Source organism: Pristis pectinata, chromosome 10, assembly GCF_009764475.1.
Source record: "Pristis pectinata isolate sPriPec2 chromosome 10, sPriPec2.1.pri, whole genome shotgun sequence".
Classification (NCBI taxonomy): Eukaryota; Metazoa; Chordata; class Chondrichthyes; order Rhinopristiformes; family Pristidae; genus Pristis; species Pristis pectinata.
Genome location: NC_067414.1, coordinates 13307208 through 13323903, shown reverse-complemented (window position 1 = coordinate 13323903; position 16696 = coordinate 13307208). Strand labels below are relative to the sequence as shown.

Below are 16696 nucleotides of genomic sequence, written 5' to 3'. Positions count from 1 at the left end.
TTAAATTCTGTCTTTAATTTTAAGCCCAGTTTTATTTTGCTTTCTGTTTCAGTTTTCATTAGGGATAGGGCTACAAACAGAATATTCATTGAAAATGTTGAATTTTTAAAATCAGGGTAATTTCTGTGAAAACCTACAATAAACAAGTCTTTATTCCAAACATTTCTTAAACTCAAGAAATCACAATTGAATGAAAAGTTAATAGAGATTTCACAATTACTCTGATTATGAACAGCATTTTTAGAGAATTCTAAAAGGGCTTATTACATTCAAAGTAATTTATTTTTATGACCCACAATTAATCTCCCACCACAATAATGCAATCATAAAAATTGAGGATTAATACAAAGGAACAGGTGCAATCTTGCTGTTAGTAGACAATACCTTGTGTGTGAAACCAATGATCTCACTCGTCAGGGAATTTAGTAACAGCTATCTTTATAACTAACCATGAATGAAGTACTTATGTTTGCCATTGTACAGACTATTGTCATAGACGTGGACTGGTAGTAAAAATTCTCCAGATTCCCTTCAAAGAAAAATCCAAATCCCACAGCCTTTCTTTCTTATCCTAGTGAAAATCCATAGTGGCAAAAGGGCACACATAGCATACAGTGAGTGTGCTGACATGACATTGGCAATGCATGTTTATTTCCAGATCCAAACTTCACTAAGGAAACAAAGGGAAAGTCAGGGTAGGTATTTTATTTAAGCTCAGATGAAATAATTTTCTTACTGGCTCTAAAAAAATATTTTTAACTCATTCTCAAGTCATGGGGATTTCTGCTAAGGTTGGTGCATATGGCACATCCTTCATTGCTCTTAAGGAAGTATGATGAGTCTATCTCCTGAACCCCTGCAGCCTGTGTGGTGTCAGTTTAATTTTGTCGTCTTTGCAGAAGTTTATTGTATCAGTGGTATGCTAGGGTAATTCAGAGGGGGTGTTAAGAATCAACCACTTTAGCGATGAATTCACACCTAGGCCAGACTGGGACAATATGGAAGGTACCCCTCTAAAAGACTTCAGCCAACCCTTGTGTTTTTATATCCATTAGACAACATTGTAGTCACTTTTACAAACATGCTGCCAGCTGTTTAGAGAACCAGTTCATAGTTTACTACCCCAAGCTAGAAAAGTCGCAGAGGTAAGGAGCTGGGAACATAGAATATAAAACAGTACAGCACAGGAACAGGCCCTTTGACCCACGATGTTGTGCTGAACTAATTAAGCTAATAATTAAATGCCAAACTAATCTCTTCTGCCTACCCAGTGTCTATATCCTTCCATTCTCTGCACTCTTGTGTGCCTATCTAAGAGCCTCTTAAACGCCTCTATCATATTTGCCTCCACTACCACATCTGGCAGCGCATTCCAGGCACCCAACAATCTCTGTGTAACAAAAAATTCCTGCCCACACCTCCTTTGAATTTAACCCTTTCACTTTAAGTGCATGCCATCTAGTATTAGACATTTGACCCTGGGAAAAAGATATCGGCTGTCTACCCTATTTATGCCTCTCATAATCATACAAACTTCTAACAGGACTCTCCTCAGCCTTTGCTGTTCCAGAGAAAACAACCCAAGTTTGTCCAACCTCTCCTTATAGCGCATGCCCTCTAATTCAGGCAGAAAACTGTATGACACTCCATTTGCCATTTCTCCGCCCATATATGCAACTGATCTATATCCCGCTGTATCCTTCGGCCATCTTCTACACTACCTACAACGCCACCAATTTTTGTATCGTATGCAAACTTATTAACCCACCCATTCACATTTTCATCCAAGTCATTTAGATATATATCACAAACAGAAGAGGTCCCTGTACGGATCTCTGCAGAACACTACTAATCATGGACCTCAAGCCAGAATAAGTCCCATCGACCACTACCCTCAGTCTTCTATGGGCAAGCCAATTCTGAATCCAAACGGCTAAGTCCTGGTAGATCCCATGCATCTTAATCTTCTGGATGAGCCTACCATGAGGGACCTTGTCAAACCTTACTAAAATCCATGTAGACAACATGCACAGCTCTACCTTCGTCAATCACCATCAGTCACCTCCTCAAGAAACTCAACCAAGACATGCCTCTTCCTACTCAAGACCATGCTGACTGTCTCTAATTAAGCCATGCTTTTCCCTCTCATTAATCCTATCCCTAAGAACCCTCTCCAATAGCTTCCCTACTACTGAAGTGAGACTCATCTATAGTTTCCAGGATTATCTCTATTTCCCTTCTTGAACAACAGAATAATATTAGCTACTTGCCGGTCCTCTGGGACCTCGCCTGTGGCTAGAGGGAATACAAAGATCTTCATCAAGGCCCCGGTCACCACCATCACAGACTTTATCAGCAAGTGTGTTGAGGACTGTACCAAAGAAGACAATCAGGGTGTTCCCAAACAGGAAACCATGGATGAACTGGGAGTCCACTCCCTACTGAAGTCCAGGACTGCAGCATTCAGATCAGGTGACCCTGACCTTTACAAGAAATTGAGATACAAACTCATAAAGCTATCAGAGATGCCAAAAGACAATATCAGTCCAAAATTGGGTCCCAGACCATCCATCAGTTGCGGCAGGGTTTACATGGTATAACAGACTACAAAACGAAGTTGGGCCGCAGCATCGACAACACCACATCCCTCCTGATGAGCTTAACACATTCTATGCACTTTTTGAACAGAAGAGGATTAGTATGTCACCACCCACTCTGACAGCCTCAAATATACCTGAACATATGGTCACCGTTGAGGACGTAATATCAGTCTTCTGTAGAGTGAACCCACGGAAAAACATCTGGCCTGGATGGTGTCCCTAACTGTGCCCTCAGATCCTATGCAGATCAGTTGGGGGGGAGGGCAGTATTTGCAGACATTTTTAACCTCTGCCTGCTTCAATCTGAGGTTGCCATCTGCTTTAAGGAGACCACTATCATTCCGTACCTCAGTAAAACAAGGTAATGTGCCTTAATGACAACTGCCCAGTGGCTCTGACATCCACCATCATGAAGTGCTTCAATAGGCTAGTCATTGGCATGCATTAACTCCAGCCTCCCAGAAAACCTTGACCCACTTCAATTTGCCTACCGTCGAAACAGGTCTACGGCGGGCACCATCTCCCTGGCCCTACACATCTCTGGAGCATCTGGACAGTAAAGACACCTATGTTAGACTATTGTTTATTGACTATAGCTCCGCCTTCAATTCTATAATTCCAAGCAAAATCATTACCAAACTCCGAGACCTGGGACTCAACACCTCCCTCTGCAACTGGTTCCTTGACTTCCTGACCAATAGACTGCAATCAGTAACGATAGGCAGCAACACCTCGGCATGATTATTCTCAACACTGGTGCCCCACAAGGCTGCATCCTCAGCCCCCTACTCTACTCTATATACTCATGACTGTGTGGCCAGATTCTGCTCTAAAGCCATCTACAAATGATACCACTGTAGTGGGCCGTATCTCAAATAGCGATGAATCAGTGTATAGGAAGGAGATAGAGAACATGGTGTCATGACAACAACCTTTCCTTCAATGTCAGCAAAACAAAAGAGCTGGTCATTGACTTCAGGAATGGGGGCAGTGGACATGCACCTATCTACATCAATGGTGCTGAGGTCGAGAGGGTTGAGAGCTTCAAGTTCCTAGGAGTGAACATCACCAATAGCCTGTCCCGATCCACCACATAGATACCACGGCCAAGAAGGCTCACCGGCACCTCTACTTCCTCAGGAGGCTAAAGGAATTTGGCACAACCCCTTGACCAACTTTTGTCGATGCACCACAGAAAGCATCCTATCTGAATGCATCACAGCTTAGTATGGCAACAGCTCTGCCCAGGACCGCAAGAAACTGCAGGGAGTTGTGGACACAGCCCAGCACATCACAGAAATTAGCCTCCATTCCATGGACTCTGTCTATACTTCTCGCTGCCTTGGTAAAACAGCCAGCATAATCTAAGACCCCACCCACCTGGAATATTCTCTCTTGTCCTCTCTACCATCAGGCAGAATATACAAAAGCCTGAATGCACATACCACCTGGCTCAAGGACAACTTCTATCCTGCTGTTATAAGAATATTGGACGGTTCCCCAGGACACTAAGATGGACTCTTGACCTCACAATCTACCTTGCACCTTATTGTCTACCAGCACTGCACTTTGTCTCTAGCTGTGACACTTTACTCTGCATTCTCTGTTTTTCTACCTTGTACTACCTCAATGCACTGTGTACTAAATTGATCTGTATGAACAGTATGCAAGACAAGTTTTTCACTATACCTCGGTACAAGTGACAATAATAAACCAATTTCAATTCCAATCCCTTGCCTCTCTCAATAACCTGGCGTATATCCCATCAGGCCCTGGGGACTTATCCACCCTAACATTCTTCAAGAGAACCAACACTCCCTTTTTCTTTATCTCAAAATGCCCTAGCTTATTAGCATGTTCCACATTGATCTCTCTGTCCTCCACATCCTTGTCCTTGGTAAATGCCAATGCAAAGTACTCAGCCGAGGCCCTCACCCATGTCCTCTGCCTCCAGCACATGTTCTCTCCTATGTCCTGGAGTGGTCCTACCCTCTCCCTAGTTATCCTCTTGATCTTGATGTATGTATGTGTAGAATGCCATGGGATTTTCTTTAATCTGACTTGCCAAGGACTTTTTTTATGTCTCCAATGGCTCTCCTAATTCCCTTCTTGAGTTATTTTCTAGCTTCTTTATAATCCTCAAGGGCTTCCTTTGATTTTAGCTTCCTAAACCTTACATTTGCTTCCTTTTTCTTCTTAACTAACTTCACCACCTCTGTCGTAATCCAACCTTGCTATTCTTGTCGTTCCTTTATACTGGAACATACCTGTCCTGTATTCTGCACGGTTGATCTTTAAACTCCCTCCATATGTCAGATGCCAAAAACAGCTGTTCTCAATTAACTGTCCATAGTTCCTGCCTAATACTTATAATTTGCCCTGCCACAATTTAATACTCTCCAGCAAGGTCCATACTTATGCTTATTCGTAGCTATCTTAAAACTGAAGGAGTTGTGATCACTCTTCCCTAAATGTTCTCCCACTAAAGGTCAATCACCTGGCCAGGTTCATTTCCCAATACCAAGGCCAGCATGGCTCCAGTATAGCTGGACTATCTCCATATTTAAAAAACCCTGGCAATGAACAGCTGAAAAAAAAGAGATTTTTACAACTTAGATGAAATATGATCAGGAGCTCTTCTCGGGGTGTGTGCAAACAACCTGGCTCAGGGAGAGCAGTGATGACTAATAAATGGAGTTTATGGCAGGGACCAGTGATGATGCCTATAGCCCTCTCAATGGACAAAATTTCTCTCATTTAGACAAGCAGTCTAACAATTTTAAGAATATGAATGGGTTTGGGTTAGTTGGTGATCAGGTAGAGCATTTGTTGTTACTGTAAACTGACATGTTTCCATGTGATTTTTTGGATTTGGGGGAAATTGGCAAGGCCTGCAGTTATTGCTGATCCTAGATTGCCCCTTGAGAAGATGATGACAAGGCATTTTTTTCTTTAAAGAGCTTTATTTTGCAATGAGGTACTATTAATTAATCACTTCAACATTGAAGGTACACCTAGGTACAATTTATCATCAACTTCAAGAAGAGAAGATTAGTCCAAGATAAGTATTTTAAACATAAACAGGGCAACTGTGAGGCCATGTAGGAGAGCCAGCTAAACTGAACTGGCACTTAGGTTAAGGGGTCAGTTAGTTCAGATGTAAGGGCAGATACTTAAAAGGATCTTTTGGATACACCGAGTAGATGCATTCCAACAAGAAAGGAACATTCCAAGACACCTGTTACTAACTAAAAATTTAAAAGTGCCAAATTTAAAGAAAAAGCATATGATTATGCAAAGCAAGTTGACAGATTAGAAGATTGGAATATAAAACAAAAGCAAAGAATGACTAAAAGATCAATGAAGTAAAAGTTAGAGTATCAGCTGAAGTTAACCAGAAATACAGTCCCTAACAACTCATCTATAAGCAATAATTTAACTCTATCCTGTCGATTCACAAACACTTATTTCAAAGTTGCATTTAAAAACTTTAAAGTTTTTTTGCCAGTCTTGCCAAACTGTTTATTCTAACTCCCAGAGGAAAACATGGGATACTTTAGTCTGTGTGATGGGAACTTGTATCAGGAGTTAAATGTGCTAATCTTCGAATTTGAATTCCTGCAGTGCTATGCAGCAAAGTTCTCAAAAGTTAGCCCAGTATTTCTCAGTTGCATTCATTTGCAAATAGTTGATTCCATTTCATATAGAATCATTGTATAACAAAGAACAAAAGGATCTCTCTTGAACCCTCAATTCTGGGCCTGCTCTTCCAATGAGCATTCCAGATAATACCCTTTCCCCATATTGCTGCTATTGTTTTCTTCTTTAAATATTTATCCAATTTGCTCTGAATGCTGCTACTCAATCTGAACCCATCACTCTATCAGCCAATGTAGTCCAGATTAAATCCATTTCTGTTAAAAGAAGTTTTTCCTCATGGCACCCCAGATTTTTTTGAAAATCATCTCTAGTCATTAACCCCACAGCTGTTGGAACATTCTTTTTATTTATTTTAAACTTTTCATGATTGTGAATACTTCAATCACATGTCCTTTTAGTCTTCTATTTTCCAAGGAAAACCACCCTAAATTGTCCATTCTCTACAGGTAAATTAAATCCTTGTGTCTGGAGCTATTCTAGTAAACCTTTTCAAAAATTTTGAAAATATGTACAAATGTTTAAATGGAGAGAAACTACAGAATGCTGCTGTATAGAGAGATCTTTATGTCCTCATACATAAAACACAAAGTTGGCATGTAGTACAGCAAATAATATAGAATGTAAATTGGCTGTTGGCCTTTATTGCAGTGAGGGTAGAGTACAAAAATAGGGAGGTCTTGCTAAAACTGGTGACACTCTACCTAGAGTACTACATTCAGTTTTGGTTTTCCTACTTAAGGATGGGATTCAATTGCATTGGAGACAGTTCAGAGAAAATTCACTAGGTTGTTCCTAGAATGAAGGGATTGTCTTAAAAGGAATGATTCAACAAATTCAGCCTACGTTCACTGGAGTTTAAAAAAGTCCTATTTGGAGGTGGATGCAGATAGGATTTTTCCCCACATAGAAGAATTGTATAACTAAAGAACGTGGTTTCAAAAAAGGGTTAACCATTTAAGATGGAAAAAAAGAGGTTTTCTTCTCTCTGAGGATTGTTAATCTTTGGAAATTCTCCACACCAGAGAACTATAGAAGCTGAATATACTCAAGGCTGAGATAAACAGACTTGTGACCACAAAGGATTCAAGGGCCGTAGAGAATAGGCAGGAAAGTCAAATTGAGACAAAGATCAGGTCAACAGTGATTTAATTGAATGGCTGAGCAGGCTTTAGGAATCATATGGCCAATTCCAGTTCCTTTTTTGGAGGTATACAATGAATATCATTATTTTCTATGCTCAGCTATGCAAGAATTTTGCCTTGTCTGTTGCCACCTTAAACTAATTTCCTTGATAAGATCCATCTGTTGTAGTCACAGAGCTCAGCCTCATGTTAAATTGTGTTGGAGCAAAAAGTGCTGTTGGGGGAACTTAGTAGGCCAGATAGCATCTGTGGAGGCAAAGAGACAGTTTACATTTCAGTTTGAGACCCTGGATCAGGACTGAGAATGTAAAGTGGAGCTAGCCAATATAAAGTGGTGATGGGGAGGGGTGAGTCAGGAGCTGGCTAGCAAAAGGTGGGTGGGGTGGGGTGAGGTGAGGAGGGGTTGCTGGGCAGATGCAGCCAGGTGGAGGAGGGAAGGGTGGAGGTGGTGACAGAGGCTGGGAGACGATAAGTGGAGACAACAAGGGACTACAGATTATGGAATCTGAAAAGAAAGGAAGGTGAATGGAACCAGATAAGAGAGGGATGGTGGGCAGATGGGAGCAGTAGAGGGAGGGGATGGGGGACTCAATGGGTTGAATGTGTGGGTGATAGGCAGATGTAACCAGGTGGGAGAGGGGAAGGAAACTGGGTAATGGGGGCTGATGGGGGTTTTGGAAAGAAGAGTGTGTGAGAGGAACTGGGTGGATTAGAAGGAGAGAGAAAGGAACAGAGAAGGTACGGGTTACCTGAATTGGAAAATTCAATGATTAAGCCATTGGGTTGTGGACTACGCAGGTGGAATATGAGGTGCTAAGCTATGCAAGAACTATGCCTTGTCTGCTGTTACATTAAACTAATTTCCTTGATAAGATCCCACTGGACACTCGATCCACTGGATCTCCTACCCCTCCCCTTACTGTTTTCATCTGCTCACCATCCCTCCCTAATCTGCAGCCTTGTCTGTTGCCACCTTAAACTAATTTCTCCATTTATCACCTCCCAGCCTCTGCTGCCATCTCCACCCTTCCATTCCCCACCTTGCTCCATCTGCCATCAACTCCTCCTCATCTGGATCCACCTATCGCTTACCAGCTCCTGCCTCATCCCTACCTCTCATCTCTTTATACTATCTATCTCCTCTTTACACTTTCATTTCTGATGCAGATTCTCGACCCAAAATGTCAACTATCCCCCTTGCCTGCATAAATGCTACCTGACCTGCTGAGTTCCTTCAGCAGCATGTTTTTTTTTCCCCTCCAGATTCCAGTATTTGCAGTCTCTTGGGCCTCCATTAAGTTGAGTTGGCTAGCTTTAAGTAGCATTAGCCACTTATGCTACTTAAATGCTCCAGTATGCTGTGCCTATTGGAACCAGAAGACATAGATTAATCACATATTAGCATCCCCATGTCAATTCTCATTGTGACTCAGTTCATTGTGGAAGTTACATCAGTGCACTATAGTAGCAAATAGCTCTGCTGATAAAATCGTATCGATATGTGTTCTAAACAAAGTTCTCAGGCCTAGAAATTTTGCTGTATTTAAAAGGTACACAAGTTATGGGGAAAATCTTCAGTGGTCAGATTCTATTTTGCATGAGGCTAAGCCACTTGGCCATGTGGAACCAGAGAGGGAAGTTAGATAGCCCATAGATTTGGCAAGTGGTGCAAAGGTGGTTTGAAATTGGTAGAGTGGTTGAGAGAGGACCTAGAGGGAAGAATAGTGAAGGCACTGGACCTCTCAAGAGCTTGAAGGACATGGAGAGGTAACAGAACAGTATTTGGACATCTTATTTGGTGATGGGGTTTGTAACAGAATCAGATGGTTGTAGATCAAGATTCAGGATTGAGGCTAGTCAAACATAGAAACCCTAATAATATTGCAATGAATTGGGTGGGATAGTCTGGGCAAATACCAAAGAACCAGCTGAAAGAAGATCAACGCATCAGAATGCCCTATAGCACAAAAGGTAAATTTGGTCTCCTTTAACTTATGCCAAAGTAGACCACAACACTCCAGTTAAGGCATGTTTACAGTCCTCAAGTGACCAAGGTATACATTGCACAATCTTTGATGTCAGTCTTGGTTGTCTGGTGGCTTTCATGCACATGCGGGTCAAATGAGGACCTAGAGATAATATATCTGAAGTGCTCAATGTGTAAACAGAGGACCTGATTGCTTTTAGCCAAGGGGTTTAAAATAAAATTCATTTTTGCAGCAACCAAAATCATTACACTGTGCAGAAGGATCAGAAGCTACTACCACCACCAACTCCCCCCCCCCCACCCCCCCTCACTATCTGCACACATTCTATTGTACTTTGTGGGGAAAATGTAAAAGCATTTCCAACAATTGAGGAAATAGCACAACTTACAGTGGTCATGATCCAAAGTTGAATCTGATTTAAGATGAAACACTAGAAATAGAAACTAATAATGGTTCTAGATGCTCTGTCATTTATTATTATTGAAGAAATGAAAATGAACATAAGATACTTCTTTAACAATAAATTATGAATTGCATGAAGAAGTTTAGATGTCTTCTGAGAGACGACTTTGCACAGCCATGACTGGTTCTGCACTGATTCTTCAGCAGCCAGTATGGACTTAATTCATCACCAGAAGTTTAACTAAGTATTTCTGTTCAGCCATGTACTGTAGATCTGGATTACTCGACTGATTCCGCTGCATCCCTAATGCCTCATTGTTGCTGCTCCCTCCCTTTGTCAATTCCTGGGTTTTCTTTCCGCCTGCTGCCAGTGACCCAAGCAGCACAATATTCATTTTCAAAAAATTGGAAAGAAGCCTGACCAGCTTCAAAAGGAGCTGGGTGCTTGACCAAATTCTGCAAAACACAATTTACATCAGCTGGATTTCCGGCCTGTCTACGCATTTCATCCTCGACAAAGCTGAAAGCAATTGTCAATCCAATAGCCTCAGTTTAAAACCCATTATCATTTTATAATGACCATCATAATGGATTCTCAAATTTATTAGCAGCGGTCATGAAGCACAATAAGAGCAAACTACTAACAATACCATTTAAAACTCGTATTTCAGTGTGTCCTCAGTTCAGTTAGTGCAATTGCACGATGCAAATCGAGCCATCTGAACAATCCTAACAAATACATAAAATTCCTTATCTGGCAACATTTTTGTGATTTTTGGACTGACTTTTTTTGTTAAGTTTAACGATTTAAATTTCAAAAGGGAAATCTACACACCAGCTGAACACTGAAGTTTGGCAATCACAGTCAGTCAAACCACAACTTTGTGAACAGTTCAGAAATTTCTACAACATTAGCAGATACTCTTTCTGTGATCCTGCACTTTTATTGGGATGGCATGTCTGGAGGAAGCTTGGATTTGGAAAAGGATGATAACAGTGTTGTCATCCTTTTTCTGAACCATGTTTGTTTAAGTGTTGCCTTTTGATTAACTCTTACACCTGCAAATTTCAGAGTTTTTGTTTTGGGATTTGGAGTTTTTTGCTGTGCAGTACAGTTACTATTTTCCTGACCATTGTCAGAATGCAGTGGACAGAAAGTATATCTGAAAGTCAACTTTATTTTAATCATGGAGCCTACATTTGAAGTTGTAAATGAGGGCAGGAATGCAGAAAGATGAGAAATCCAAATTGGATATACTAGTAGATTTTAAATCAGGGCCTGGACATTTGTTCTGTAAAGAAGACAAAGTAAATTAATAATTCTTTTATCATAACTTGTTTCAACTAGATTATTGCCTGAAAATGGAAGTGTTTTTGTTCTGCTTTTTAATTTCAATTATCTTTGAGCAGATTGTGAAAAATCTGGCTAATTACTGCCCAATCAATCCACTCTGAATCATCAGCAAATTGATGGCAGCTGTCATACACAGTGCTTTCAAGTTAGTACAAAGCAGCCCATTTAATTAGTGCCCATTCACCACATTAAGCATTCATTCTGTCCAACACCAGGATACAATGTGTACTACATACAAAATGCACTGCAGTTACTTGCTCAGGCTATTCTGACTGCATCTCCCAAATCTGTGGCCTCTGCCAGCATGAAATACAAGGCCAGCAGGTACATTGGAATACTACCACCTGCAGGTTTCATTGCCAGGTTACACACCATCCTGACCTAAGAAATATATTGTTGGTCCTTTATACTCACTGAGTCTAAATCCTGGAGCACCCAGGAGCTGCAGGAGCACCTTCACCTGAAAGGCTGTAGCAATTGAAGAAGCCAACTCTCCACTGCCTTCTTGAGCAATTAGGGTTAGGTTAAAATGCTGGTTTATTAGCGATGCCCAGATCCCAAAAATAAATAAGTGACAAGAGGCCTACTCTTATCATGAATGCAGTTACCATCACTGAGTCCTTAACAATCCTGGGTATCACCATTGACCAGAAAGTTAAGGGGGCCAGCCACAAATACACAGTGGCAACAAGAGCAGGTCAGAGCCTGAATATACTGCAGCAAGTGACTGAACTCTTAACACTCCTAGCTTTTACACCATATGCAAAACAGGAATGTGATGGAAAATTCTCCATTGGCGGGGATGGGTGCAACTCCAACAACTGTCAAGAAGCTTGACACTACCTAGCACAAGGCAACTCAGTTGATTGGTACCCCACTCACATCATGAAACATTCGTTCCCTTCACCACTGGACACAGTGGCTGCAGTGTCTACCATCGACACAATGCAGATGTGGTCACTTCCCACATCTGCAACCTCAACCACCTTCAGGCACATAGGACCACCAGCACATGCATGTTCCCCTTCAGGCCATACACTATCCTGACTTATCCCACCATTCCATCATTGTTACTGGATCTAACTCCTGGAACTCCCTCTCCAGCAGCATTGGATGTGTGCCTTTACCAGAAAGACTGCAGTATTTCAGCAAGGTCGCTCACCAACACTTTCCCAAGGGCAGTTAAAGATGGTCAATCCCAGCAACTCGTAGATCCCAATAAAGGAATAAATAAAAAACTTATATAGTACATAGAACAGCACAGCACAGTATGACCCCTTCGGCCCATGATGTTGTGCCGACCTATATAAACACCTACTTTCTGATCAATCTAACCCTTCTCTCCTACACAGCTCATAACCCTCCATTTTACTTACTTCCATGTGCTTATCTAAGAGTCTTTTAAATGCCCCTATTGTATCAGCCTCTACCTCCACCCCTGGCAGTGTATTCCAGGTACCCACCACTCTGTGTAAAAAAACCTACCTCTGACATCTCCCCTAAAATTTCCTCCTCTGACCTTAAACTGATGTCCACTGGTATTGGCCATTGCCGCCCTGGGGAAAAGGTGCTGGCTGTCCACTCTATCTATGCCCCTCATAATGTTTATACACTTCTATCAAATTGCCTCTCATCCTGCATCACTCCAAAGAGAAAAGCCCTAGCTCACTCAACCTTTCCTCATAAGGCATGTTGTCTAATCCAGGCAGCATCCCGGTAAATCTCTGCACCCTCTCTAATGCTTCCACACTCTTCTTATAATGTGACCAGAACCGAACACAATCTCTGATTATGGTCTAACCGGAGTATTGTAGAGCTGCAACATTACCTTGCAGCTCTCGAACTCAATCTCCCAACTAATGAAGGCCAGCACACCATATGCCTTCTTAACCACCCTATCAGCTTGCGCAGCAACTTTGAGGGATCTATGGACATGGATCCCAAGATCCCCCTGTTCCTCCATACTGCTAAGAATCCTGCCATTAACCTTGTACTCCGCCTTCAAGTTCGTTCTTCCAAAGTGTATCACCTCACACTTTACCGGATTGAACTCCATCTGCCACTTCTCCGCTCAACTCTGCATCCTGTCTATATCCCACTATAACCTACGACAACCTTCTACACTATCCACAACACCTCCAAACTTCGTGTCATCTGCAAATTTACCACTTCCTCCACTTCCTCATCCAAGTCATTTATAAAAATCACAAAGAGCAGGGGTCCCAGAACAGATCCCTGTGAAACACCACTAATCACCAACCCCCAGGCAGAATACTCTCCATCTACTACCACCCTCTGCCTTCTGTGGACAAGCCAATTCCGAATCCACGCAACCAAGTCTCCATGGATCCCATGCCTCATGACTTTCTGGATGAGCCTACCATGGGGAACCTTGTCAAATGCCTTACTAAAGTCCATATACACCACATCCACCGCTCTACCTTCATCAATTTGTTTTGTCACCTCCTCGAAAAACTCAATTAGGCTCGTGAGGCACGGCCTGCCCCTCACAAATCCATGCTGACTATCCCTAATAAGACTATACTTCTCCAAATGCTCATAAATCCTGTCCCTAAGAATCCTCTCCATTAGCTTGCCCACCACTGACGTAAGACTCACGAGTCTGTAATTCCCAGGATTATCCCTATTACCTTTCTGGAACAAGGGTAATCCTCCGATCATCTGGTACCACTCCTGTGACCAGGGAGGACTCAAGTATCATCATCAGCACCCAAGCAATCTTTTCCCTCGCCTCTCATAGTAATCTGGGGTATATCCCGTCCGGCCCTGGGGACGTAACTATCCTAATGTTTTACAGAAGCTCCAACACTACCTCTTTCTTAACCTCAACGTGCTCCAGCACATTAGCCTGCTCTCTGCTGACCTCACGTTTGTCAAAGTCTATCTCCCTGGTGAACACTGAAGCAAAGTACTCATTAAGGACCTTCCCTACCTCCTCCAGCTCCAGCCACATGTTTCCCCTTTATCCCTGAGCGGTCCTATCGTTTTTTACATACGTGTAGAACACCTTGGGGATTTCCTTAATTCTACTCGCCTTCTCATGTCCCCTTCTAGCTCTCCTAAGTCCCTTCTTAAGATCCTTCCTGGCTACCTTTTAATTCTCAAAAGTCCTGCCTGATTTTTGCTTCCTAAACCTTAAGTATGCTTCCTTCTTCCTCTTGACTAAATTCTTCACCTCTTGTCAACCATGGTTCCTTTACCCTGCCATCCTTTCCCTGTCTCAGTGGGACGAACCTATCCAGAACCCCATGCAAGTGTTCCCTAAACAGCCTCCACATTTCTTTTGTGCATTTCCCTAAGAACATCTGTCCCCACTTTACGCTCCCAAGTTCCTACCCAATGCTGTCGTAATTAGGCCTCCACCAATTAAAATCTTGCCCATATCTTCTGCTATTTTGTTTAAAAATACTCAAAATAATAACACCAAAAAGTGAGTAGCAATATTCATTTTAAAGTGATATTCAACAGCTGAGAATACATTATTTAGTGTAAAAACAGATGCTGTACTTTTACAGCACTAAAGTTCATGGTGCGTGAGATTTCTGAATTTTGAGCTCTTGAGAACCATTTCGGTATTGAGGTTTTGTAATTTAACCTTCACTGTTGCATCTGACATCACTTTAGCACAGTCAAAATCTGCTCCAGCTGATCTCAGCATTATTTTTCCAGAAATTTTAGGGAATATTCTTCCATACTATGTGCCAGTGCTTTTGCATTCTGTTAACAAAACAGATATTTCCATGGCTTGGTTAACATCTTGCACACCTTTTCGTTATTAAAGTCAATTTCTTTCACCAACTTTTTCCATCTTAGCATCATAGATTTCAGGATTTTTAACAATTAAAATGTTTTAACAGTTTAATACTTTCACCGATGCAGTAGAGTCTAAAGAAGGTATTTGAAGAAAAGTTAAGACCATAAGACATAGGAGCAGAATTAGGCCATTCAACCTATCATTCGATCTGCCATTCGATCATGGCTGATTTATTTTTCCCTCTCAACCCTATTCTCCTGCCTTCTCCCCGTAACCTTTGACACCCTTATCCAATCAAGAACCTATCAACCTACGCTTTAAATATACCCAATGACTTAGCCTCCACAGCCGTCTGTGGCAATGAATTCCACAATCACCACCCTCTAGCTAAAGAAATTCCTCCTCATCTCTGTTCTAAAGGGACGTCTTTCTATTCTGAGGCTGTGCCCTCTGGTCCGAGGCTCTCCCACTACTGGAAACATCCTCTACATGTCCATTCTATCCAAGCCTTTCAATATTCCATAGGTTTCAATGAGATCCCCTCATCCTTCTAAGTTCCAGCGAGTACAGGCCCAGAGCCATCAAACGCTCCTCATACGTTAACCCTTTCATTCTCAGGGTCATTCTTGTAAACCTCCACTGGATCCTCTCCAATGCCAGCACATCCTTCCTTAGATATGGGGCCCAAAACTGCCCACAATACTCCAAATATGGTCTGGCCAATGCCTTATAAAGCCTCAGGATTACATCCTTGCTTTTATATTCTAGTCCTCTCAAAATGATTGCTAACATTGTATTTGCCTTCCTTACTACCAATTCAACCTGCAAGTTAACATTTAGGGAATCCTGCACTAGGACTCCCAAGTCCCTTTGCACCTCCAATTTCTGAATTCACTCCTCATTTAGAAAATAGTCTATGTCATTATTTCTTCTACCAAAGTGCATGACAATACACTTCCCTACGCTGTATTCCATCTGCCACTTCTTTGCCCATTCTCCCAACCCGTCCAAGTCCTTCTGTAGACTCCCTGCTACCTCAACACTACCTGCCCCTCCACCTATCTTTGTATCATCCGCAAACATGGCCACAAAGCCATCAATTCTGTCATCCAGATCATTAATGTATAATGTGAAAAGTAGCGGACCCAGCACCAACCCCTGCAGAACACCACTAGTCACCGTCAGCCAACCACCAACCAGAAAAGGCCCCCTTTATTCCCACTCTGTACCATCTGCCAGTCAGCCAATCCTTTATCAATGCCAGCACCTTTTCTGTAATACCATGGGCTCCAATCTTGTTTAGCAGCCTCATGTGCAGCACCTTGTCAAAGGCCTTCTGAAAATCCAAGTAAACAACATCCATTCTCTCTCCTTTATCTATTCTGCCTGTTACTTCCTCAAAGAATTTGTCAGGCAAGATTTTTCCTTAAGGAAGCCATGCTGATTTTCCCTATTTTATCATGTACCCCGAAACCTCATCCTTAATAATGAACTCTAACATCTTACCAACCACTGAAGTCAGGCTAACCAGCCTATGATTTCCTGCCTTCTGCCTCCCTCCCTTCTTAAAGAGTGGAGTGACACTTATGATTTTCCATTCCTCTGGAACCATTCCTAAACCTAGTGATTCTTGAAAGATCACCACTAATGCCTCCACGATCTCTTCAGCTACCTCTTTCAGAACTCAGAGGTGTAGTCCATCCGGTCCAGGAGACTTACTATCTTCAGACCTTTCAGTTTCCCAAGCACCTTCTCCTTAGTAATAGCAACTACAT

At 42.0% G+C, this 16696-nt stretch overlaps 1 protein-coding gene across 1 annotated transcript in view; it reads left to right on the top strand.

Annotated features, from left to right (window-relative positions):
• LOC127575156 (collagen alpha-1(XXI) chain-like) overlaps window positions 1–16696 on the top strand; it is a 126054-nt gene that overhangs the window by 45588 nt on the left and 63770 nt on the right. The gene's annotated exons all lie outside the window — the stretch shown is intronic.